The following is a 10,988-nucleotide window of genomic DNA, read 5'->3' as shown; positions in this document are numbered from 1 at the left end:
GCTATTGGTTGTTTCAAAAAAACTACGCCGCTTGTGATTGGCCAAAACAAATTGCTCGCGCTCTGTTCTTTATTGACTCAACGGATTAAACGTTGTATGTGCCAGTGTTTAGCGAGAATAAAAGGATGTAAGCGGGTTATCCATGAACTGTATTTAAGACCTTTTGTATACGTTATGCGGGAGTATTTACACAAATATCTTGGTTCGAAACGAAATTGCAATATTAGAACAATTATACGCTTTTTCTTTTTCAAGGAATCGTAAAGTTTTGAGGTGGTATTATTTTTTTAATTTTATATCAACTTAATCAAATCAAACTTATTCTGTAAAAATTAAAGGTAAAATAGTTTATAATTAAGAAGAAGAAGAAAAGTAAGTACCTATATTCAACTAGTTTCTTATTTTTGTACTAAACCAAACATAATAGTGAACATTTGTCGGCATTATAATTGGTAGTAAGTGATTATACTACACCCAACAATTAATTTAAAGAAGAAGAATTTTAATGCTCTCTGGAGAAGATCCTGGGGTATCCTTTGAACATGGTTTCTGGATTGGGTGAGTTAGGTTTTTACACGAAGTTACTCCCATCTGACCTTTGCAACCTACCGAGGTAAACCTAACCCGTATTCACACATTTTAACCGGGCACCTTACTGATTCAACCACCTACGCTCTCAGTAAGGCGAAGAGTTTTAGTGTTAGAGAGTATTTATCATTATGAAACGTCAATTGATTGTTTAATGAACAATATACATAATAATAGACAAAATTCTAACTCAAACCTCACACATTCCAAAGACAAATTGACAATCTTTTATTTAAAACAATTACACCGAAACGAATTAGAAGCTACTGGTTTATTTTTATATTGTTTCTCGCTGACCAGTTTTGTTCCTGAATACTTTGGCCAAACTGCGGGGTTCCAACAGCGGGTAGGCATTGTATCATGACGTCAACATTCTTTATTCAAACTTACTCAAATTATATTCGGTGGCTGAATGGAAACGTCCTTCGACAATTAATTTGTTCGTGTTCGGAATTTGAAAAGGGCGGGAACAACAATTGTCACTGGAAAAAATCTCTTCATATTGCTTCAAACGTAAATATTAAGTAGTTTGCGATTTTTCGGTTCAATTACCAATACAAAACAACAACGTGACAAAATTTTTAATAAAAATCACTTTGCCTTTATATTAGGTTTATAAAAACTTTCACGTTTTATACGAGTTGTTTTTAAGATTTATTATTAAAATCTCAAAGGCTAAAGACCAATTTTGATGAAAGTTGGCAAAGGCAATGACTAGACTTTTAGAAGTACCTTATAAGAAAAACAACATTTTCTGGAATTTCTTGAAAAGCTTATATGGGCACAGAAGATCTAGAAATGGCTAGGATATATTTTTTACTTATAAGGTCACATCGTCCATAAGCCCATGCCTCTTTCCCGGAAGCCTTGCCTCATGAGCTCTGTGGTTTCAGGCACACTTGACCTGATCTCGGATAGTCATATTCTCATCGACAGCAACTAAATTTTGAATCTTTGAAAGAAAATTTGGTCAAGTCCAATTTTCAATGCTCGGCGTTGTAATAAATGGCGGCAGTCGACCGAGCGGCAGTTTTTCACGGCGTACACATCGGGGCAGTATAATGGAAACAGTATTCATAAAGTTTATTTTTCATTAGCAAACGCTCAGTCACCATAATTGGGCTTCGGGTTTATGTTTCTTTTGTTTATTTAGATATATTTATTTAGATTAAATATAACAGCGTCGGTGGACGATCGCTTAAGTTAGGTACTCAAAGAAAAAGCGTAACGGACACACAAAGTAGCACAAGTTCATATCTTAAAACATATTATCATAGAATTGAAAATGATATTTTTTTATTGTATTATATTAAAAATATTTACGAGCAAAATTTTAATGTCACTTATCACTTTTATATTCGTCTTTGCGTGTTCCCAGTCGCATCATCCGCCAATAAAACTTATACATATAATCACTTGGCACACTCATGGCTTAATGATGGAATTGAGATTCAAATAGTAAATAAATAAATATATACGGGACATATTACACAGATCGAGTTAGCTTCGAAGTAAGTTCGAGACTTGTGTTACGAGACACTAACTCAACGATACTATATTTTATTTTATTAAATTTTTAAACATCTAATTTCGCAAAATGTCCCGACTATATCAAAACAATATTCACCCTACGCAATAGACAATTTTCTCCCCTATTCCCTTATCATTAGTTAATCAAACTCCCTATTTCAGATATGTATCTCATTGCATATTATCACGAAAGATATTTGGTCCATTGGCTTGTAAACTAAATTGTGTTGTGACATGAACTATTAAGGATTAGGTACTAGACATAACTTGCAAATATAATTGAATTTAATTAAATAAAAAAAAAATACACCAGAAAAATTAGAAAATAGTAAATTTGAGACTCAAATGTGTTGTGGGATACTAACTAACAAAATTACGCCTTTTTCTTGAGGGATAGACAGAGTCTACCTTTTCACTTGCCACGATCCCTGCATACTAATTTCGCTTCGTCCACATTCATTAATTCTCGCTCCTATTGGAATTTTGGGATAAAAAGCCTACCCTATATTTTCTAATTGTGTTCTAAATTTCATGAGAATCGGTCAAGCGGTTTCGGAGGAGTACGAAAATGAACATTGTGACACGAGAATTTTATAATAAGACAAAATTATCAATATTACGTTACGGGTTTTTTTATAAAAATTATAACTTATAACTTGATGAAAAATCTATCTAGCGTACCTGTTATGAATAATATCTATGTGTTTTTGATTCTCTACATAACATATATCACTGTCTTACTGATCGCCTATGTAGCCTTTTTGGACAATAGCTAATTTATTAGTTTATTAATAAGTAGGTACCTACTTTCTTATTGTGCCGTGTGGTTCCCGGCCCCCGGCGCAACAGAATAGGACCGAAGGCGATTAAAGGCTAAAAGCGAATAATCTTATAAACTTGGGATTCTTCTTTTAGGCGATGTTATGAATCTTAATTACATCATCAAGACGTACAGCTAAACGTGTCCTTTCACTCTTCTCGGAACTGTTAGCTCTGTCTAGCCAGTAAGGGATCAAGACGTGACGATTTATCTATGAATGTAATCACTTGAAAGGTCAACTTAGTATTTTCCTTTTAGGCGACCTACTGTCATCAAGTAAGTAAGTAAATGCTTTATTGTTCACTAAAGGTGTACATTACAAATAAAAACAGTACAGTACAAAGGCGGGCTTATCCCTAAGTGGGATCTCTTCCAAGCCAACCTGACAATAAGAGGATCATATACAAAATTGAGGCAAGGGTGAACAACAGTTCTTTTACGAGTATTATGCTTAAGACATACATGGTCATGTCTATATCCCTTGCGGGGTAGTCGGAGCCAACAGTCTTGAAAAGACTGAATGGCCACGTTCAGCTATTTGGCTTAGTGATAGAATTGAGATTCAAATAGTGACAGGTTGCTAGCCCATCGGCTAAAGAAGAATCCCAAGTTTGTAAGCCTATCCCTTAGTCGCCTTTTACGACATCCATGGGAAAGAGATGGAGTGGTCTGGCTATTTTTTTGGATTGGTGCCAGGAACCACACGGCTCCTGACATGCTTAAGACTTAACAATTATATACGAACAATACAAATATATAAATAAAGTAAATATATAAACATGTATGTTATTCAAGACACACTCTGGCAAGCTTTTATTTCCATTTATTATAAAGACATTTTTATTGCTTTGCAAAAAAAGTTATTTTCCCAACGTCAAAGCGATATATAAGCTGTGCATATTACAATGATGGCAGATAAAATATCACAGCATCAATATTGGAGGAGGGAGCTGTAACAAATGATAACAGATAAATAATAAACTAGTTTGTTGGGTGACCACGCATCAGAGAAAATCCATACTATCCGAACTACTTAATATGTTTTACTTCATATAATGTTACTAGAGGCCGCCCGCGACTTCGTCCGCGTGGAAACCCTATTATAACTTAACAATCAATCCCGCTGGAACTCGGGATATAAAGCCTATATGATATTCTGGGTCTTCAGTTACCTACATATCAAATTTCATCGTATTCTGTTCAGCAGTTTTTGCGTGAAAGAGTGACAAACATCCATACTGACATCCTGCCTGACATACTTACAAACTTTCGCATTTATAATATTAGTAGGATATAATGCCGTGTGGTCCCGGTACCAATAGAAAAAAGAATAGGACAACTCCATCTCTTTCTCATGGGTGTAGGAAAAGCCGACTAAGGGATAGGCTTATAAACTTGGGATTCTTCTTTTAGGCGATGGGCTAACAACCTGTCACAATTCTATTATTAAGCCAAACAGCTGAACGTGGCCCATCACTCTTTCAAAACGGTTGGCTCTGTCTACTCCGCAACGGATATAGACGTAATTATATAAATGAATGAATGAATGAATCTCGATTCCATCATTAACAGCTGAATGTGACCTTTCAGTCTTTGCGAGAGGCGAAGGCGTAATCATGGGCGTGTACAATAAGAATTCATTAATTTTCAGTACCTACCTACCTTATCCTGCTTACTTGTTGCAAAGTTCCTACAGAAGATAGATAGAAGGAGAAAAGAGGAGAGAGAGAGGAAAATAATCAGTTTAAAAGTACTATATTAATAAAATAAAATGAAAAATATTTAACAAAATACATACAATCGCTGACATTATTTTCTAACCAACAAAACTATGGCGACCGTTGCTATGGCGTAAATAAAGAAGGTTGCCTACATAAGGAATGGAATTCATGTTTCCAACACCCCTCTTTTTTCCCAAGAAAAACAGGTTAGCGCGCAGTTAAGTCGTCAATCACGCGGCCTACACTGCCAATAATGCCGGGCCTTATTAACGCCCGCCGTCAGGTGGCCTTAATACAGTCGGGCTTTATTAAGCCATATACAACCAATGACGGATTGCGACCTCCACTTAATGAAATAATAGACGCGGCAGATTTATTTTTTACCGATATTGCCCTTACTACTTGCTAAATATATTGCAGTTTACGAGATTTTCTTTCTAATGTCGTTTAGTTCCGGTTAAGTCTAGCCTATTTTGAAAGGATCCCAGGGTGCGCGTTTTGATAAATAAATAATAATATCCAATAAATATAGATATACGGGACAAATTACACAGATTGAGTTAGCCTCGAAGTAAGTGCGAGACTTGTGTTACGAGATACCAACTCAACGATACTATATTTTATAATAAATACTTATATAGATACACAAAAAGTTCTTTTCCCATCATGCCTTGGCCGGGATTTGAACCCGGGACCTCCGGTGTCACAGACAAGCGTACAGAGATTTAGATAATGATTCTGTATTATACAAATGACAATTAACGTGATAACAAGTGACAAATCAAAGAGAATTAAATATTTTAACTAAATTCCAATTTAAAGCACAAATTCAGCATACTTTATTAAAAACTATTTTATAATCTGAAAAAACTAAAACAACATTTTTTAATCTGTTTTTCATTTCAGTGTAGGTATGCTGGAATTCTGTTTTAAAAATGGAATTTAATTATATTATAATAATTCTGTTCCATTTTTCAGTTGTTAAATAATATGTAGGTATATAAAAATTTTACAATAAAAAAAAAATACTTGATATATTAATAAAATAGACCTATTCGCTTCACATGTGATGTCAAAATGGTCTCGTAGAAAATTTTACGGATGTTTATAAATCACCCGGTAAAGTAAATAGTGTAGTGAAAATTAAAAATTGTGTGAGTGGATTGGATTGTCTCCACTTAGGTCAGACAAACCCTTCTTGGTTTAAAATCAAACGCAGATGTATTACAAATATGTAAATGTTTAATATCAGAATATGTATATAAAAGATGAGAGTGAATGTCTGGCTGACATATGATATATACACAGCTGGCAAACACAACTAGCTGACATATATGTATGTATATGCCAGCTAGTCATTTGGCGTATAAGATTTTTATTTGGTTCAGGTGCGCATTATTCCTTTTCCCGTAGGATTTGGAATTATGGTTATTTTTCCTCTAGTAATAAATAAAAAAAGAATAGGTATGGCTGTCTGCTTTAACTATCAATAACCGCAGATTCTGCTCAACATGTACTGAAATTCGTAAATTCCATCAACTAAATATCAAAGAATCTTATTGGATCGATCATGGTTACACATCCAGTAGCCTGAATGTGCAATAGTTTCCAAACCGTAAGAGCATCGGTTAGTATTCAAACTAGTGTACATAACTTCGAAAATAGTCATTGGTACATGGCCGGGGTGGGATTAGAACCTGTGCCTTTTTGTGACACACGCATTTTAACCAGGCACATCATCGATTTGACCATCGACGCTCTAATTCACAAGGGAATAGTGGATAGACAACAGCATCGATGATCACTTATTTTTGTTGTACTACCCTTACTGACTACGGATTCTAGCATAAATAAAAAAAAAAAAACAACCTGTATTTACTCCACAAGAAAATGGCCTTAAATAATATAGTATATATATATATTTTATAACAGGTCTAGATACTCGCATAATCAGAAAGTTAATTACTCGTTTCAGTTTACTTGCTTGCTTACATCTACTTATTTATCAGTAACATTAAAATATTGCGAACTATCGAAGTTCATTCTTTTATCGAAGAAAATTCTATCTTAAAGCCAAATAGCTGAACATGGCCTACCAGTCTTTTCAAGACCGTTGGCTCTGTCTGTCTTTGGGATAAAGACGTCATCATATGTATGTACTATCGAAGTAAATTGTAGCAGTTAGGCTTCAACGTATTATATAGACGTTAATCTTGTTTCAATATGGAAAAAAAACAACGAAAATCGTGCAGAATTTCACCAAATAAGTTTTGTTGTGTGCGTGGATGTTACGTAGTAACGCAACTAAAAAATATTACTCAAGATGTGAAAGAAGCATGCAAATCGTATTTCTGATATATCATGACATTTGTAAATCAGGATCTGTTACAACAAATCTATCATTAAGTACTTCTTATTTCTGAGGCATATTTAATCCAAAACAAACTTACATTTTTTTCCGTGTTGTCGACAGAAGATGATATGTTCCTTATGTTACTAACGACGGGATTACTCACGATGTGAATTGTGATGTATAAATGAGAAAAAAAAACATAGTTTTGTATAAGTAGCTCTATATTTTTGCCTTTTATAATATATCTATTCTATGCTATTTTTATACAATAATCTAAACAACTTAAACTTATACTTACTTTATCTTAAACTTATAAAACTAACGGATTATCTTAACGCTTTGAACACTAGATAATTTGTATATACAATTTATTTACAATTTTTAATAGACTTACGAATAATTATACAGCGTGTAACGGAAAGGTGCCACGTGAAATCTTAAAAGGTAATATTTGATGAAATGAAGCCAGTGTTCTTGGCACCATGCCACAATTGGAACACATTTTTTCAAACTAAGTATTTATCGTCGGCCTCTGTGGCGCAGCGGTAGTGCGCTCGTCTGTGACACCGGAGGTCCCGAATTCTAATTCCAGTTAGGGCATGATGAGAAACGAACTTTCTGATTGGCCTGGGTCTAAGATGTTTATCTATATAATTATGTGTTATAAAATATAGTAGTAGTAATTGAGTTAGTATCTCGCGACACAAGTTTCGAATAAGCTTCGAGGCTAACTCAAGTTGTGTAATTTGTCCCGTATATATTTCTTTTTATTTATTTATTCCTTATTTGTCGGACAGTATGATACGGTACTTAATTATTTTTCATATTCTTTTTTAAGATAAGTTTTAAGTTTATTTCTATCGTGAGTTTGTAATGATACTATATTAAAACACACATAATTGTAGAATCAAAAAATAAAATATATATTTACAATTATTTTATTTACAATACCTTAATAACCTAATTAGAAATTCCGTGCAATACACAATGAAAATTTTTAAGTAAAAAATAGCACAGAACTGTCATTGTATGTAACATGTTTCAACTACATAATATTTTAATTGTTGTAAGTTCGAGATCATTAAACAAATTATTTCCTAATGAAAAATTTATTATTATTTTTTTTTTTAAAGAACAAGATAGACAGTTGATATAAAATATGAATTAAAAACAAAAATATAGTTTTCTAAATTTTAACACAAATACATTTCTAAACATTCACATTTATACATTTTTAATGCTTTCATAAGTTTGGTTTCGAATAGTTAAGTCATAGAAATATACTTCAAGCAAAATAGAATCAGTACCTACTTAAGTGATATAAAAAGAGATTCAAACTCAAATTGACATTAAAAATATTATTAAATTATTATTATATGTTTCAACAACACTTTAATAGTTGTCGTATCTTTTGGTTTCACAACATATACAGGGTGGGCCATGAATTTGTTTACATTTGAATTTGACTTCGCGCGCAAACAGCAGAGGGGCGTGGTGCGGGGAGAGGTCTAACAGCTAGCTCAGTTCTTGGAAATTTAGTTGACATGGATCGCTTCACGGGACCGCAGCGTGCTTTTTGCGTAAAGCAATTTTATTTAAACAATGGTTCGCTCATCACTGTGCGGCGTCTATTTCGCGTGGAATTCCATTTACACGACCTAAATGAGTGCCCAAGCTCAGTTTTAATAAAGAAATGGGTAAACAATTTTGAAGAGACCGGATCGACGCTAAATGTGAAGCAAACCGGCGGCCCACGGACTTCACGGAGTGATGAGAACGTGCAGAGTTTCAGCTTCAGTTCGGCGCGATCCAAATTTGTCGACGCGCAAACGCTCGGCTGAATTAGGCATATCTCGCACGTCTTTACGCCGCATTTTGAAATGTGATTTAAAATTACATCCATATAAGATTCAATTAGTGCAAGAACTAAAGCCTAATGATTTGATTTTACGCAAAAAATATGCTGAAACAATGTTGGATCGCTTCCGTAACTTTGACAACATCTTGTTCTCTGACGAAGCCCACTTCCATCTCAATGGGCACGTCAATAAACAAAATTACAGATATTGGAGCAGCGAAAATCCCAGGGCTAAACAACAAAGGCCTCTTCATTCCCTTAAGGTCACTGTATGGGCAGCCATTTCAGCTACAGGAATCATTGGACCTTATTTTTTTGAGGATTTTCGTGGCTGTACGATCACAGTAAACTCCTCCGAGTATGTGAAGCTGCTGAGAGAATTTTTGACACCACAGCTGCAAGAATTTGCCGGCTACAATCGGCAGACGTGGTTTCAGCAAGATGGAGCGACTTGCCACACGTCTAATGAATCCCTACCGGTCGTCAAAGAAATGTTCCCAGAAGAGCTCATTTCCCAAAGAGGTGACATTCCGTGGCCACCTAGGAGCCCTGACCTAACGCCAGCCGATTTTTTTCTTTGGGGATATCTAAAACATCGTGTCTATACCCACAAACCAAAGACATTGCTTCAATTAAAGGCGAAATGTCAGCGATCCCACGATCTTTATTACGGCGAGTATTCGAAAATTTTCGTGCTCGTTTAGAGGAATGCCAACGCCGTGATGGTGGCTATTTAAATGATATTATTTTTAAAAAGTAATTTCCATTTTATAAGCTATTTCTTAAATAAATAATTTTTGATGTAAATATAATAGTTTTTTTTAATGATTTTTTAAAATGTTAACTAATTCCTGGCCCACCCATATACGTACAACATAGAAAAGAGATTAAGAGAATCGGTGGTCGAGTGAGAATGCGTAAATAGCGTCATCCTTAAAAGTGCAAACCATACTCTTTCTGTTACCGTTGTGGCGACATCTCTACGTCACATGCCATCAGCCAATCACGGCGAACCATGCTTTTGATCAGCCAAACCTGCGACTACGCTAAACTAACTCAACATCGTCTCATATATTTACACTTTTCAATAGACTTATGAATACTAATAGATAACTTTATTTTTTGTCGCCACATTATTCTAATTATAATTTGCCGAGTGATCAACATATAATTTTATAATTACGCCACGGGAAATTAATATAACCTCTTATAAACTAGTTTACAACACCAACTAAATATTGTAAAGAAAGTGTCAAGTATTAATTATTACGACTTCTCTTTCTTAATCTTTGTCATATTAAAGTATTTCAGAAGTCTACTGATAGAATGCATGTTACAAATTTAGTTGTACCTATAGTATAAATTAGTTCTTCTTGTTACCGTTGTGGCAACATCTTTACGACATACACCATCAGCCAATCACTCCGAAGTCCCCAGCGGAAACCTCGCAAGACGATGTTAAGATGGATGTCTGATCAAAAGCATACTTCGCCGTGATTGGCTGATGGCATGTGACGTAAAGATGTCGGCACAACAGTGAACGAAATAAATTTGTTTTCTATTTACCTTTAAATTTTTTACTACAAATACCAATAATATATATTAATTTCGTTGAATGAAAAATACAAATTTCGAAACTTACATCGGTCCAACTTATTTGACTAGGTTACCCCTCTGAAAACATAAAAAAAAGTTAAGCACTTATCTATGGACCAGGACACTGGTATTAAAAGGAGTTATTATGTTGAACACCTTGGGTGTGTCTGCAAACTAGTGCAAGGATATAACGTCACCAAATTATTTTTGATCATAAAACTGAAGTCACTATTACTTAGTGAAATAGTTTTAGTTGGATACAAACCAATTAACTAAAATATTTCTTTTTACAAATAGGTACTTACGTACTAACATGTTTATGAAGTTAGATTGTAATATTTTTTTACAGTAGGTAGGTACATATATTTGCAGTTTATGGAATGTGAATTTGCATTAATTTCTTGTGGTGCATAAAAGAGTTATTGTATTTTAAGACCTATGCAAGTTCGTTGGTAAAAATCAAAGGAAACTTAAGTTATTGAAAATGGTCATATTTATTTAAAAAATAATCTGACTTATAAA

Source organism: Amyelois transitella, chromosome 29 (genome assembly GCF_032362555.1).
Source record: "Amyelois transitella isolate CPQ chromosome 29, ilAmyTran1.1, whole genome shotgun sequence".
In the NCBI taxonomy this organism is placed as follows: domain Eukaryota; kingdom Metazoa; phylum Arthropoda; class Insecta; order Lepidoptera; family Pyralidae; genus Amyelois; species Amyelois transitella.
The sequence above is the reverse complement of the archived record's forward strand: the minus strand, read 5'-3'. Positions refer to the sequence as shown.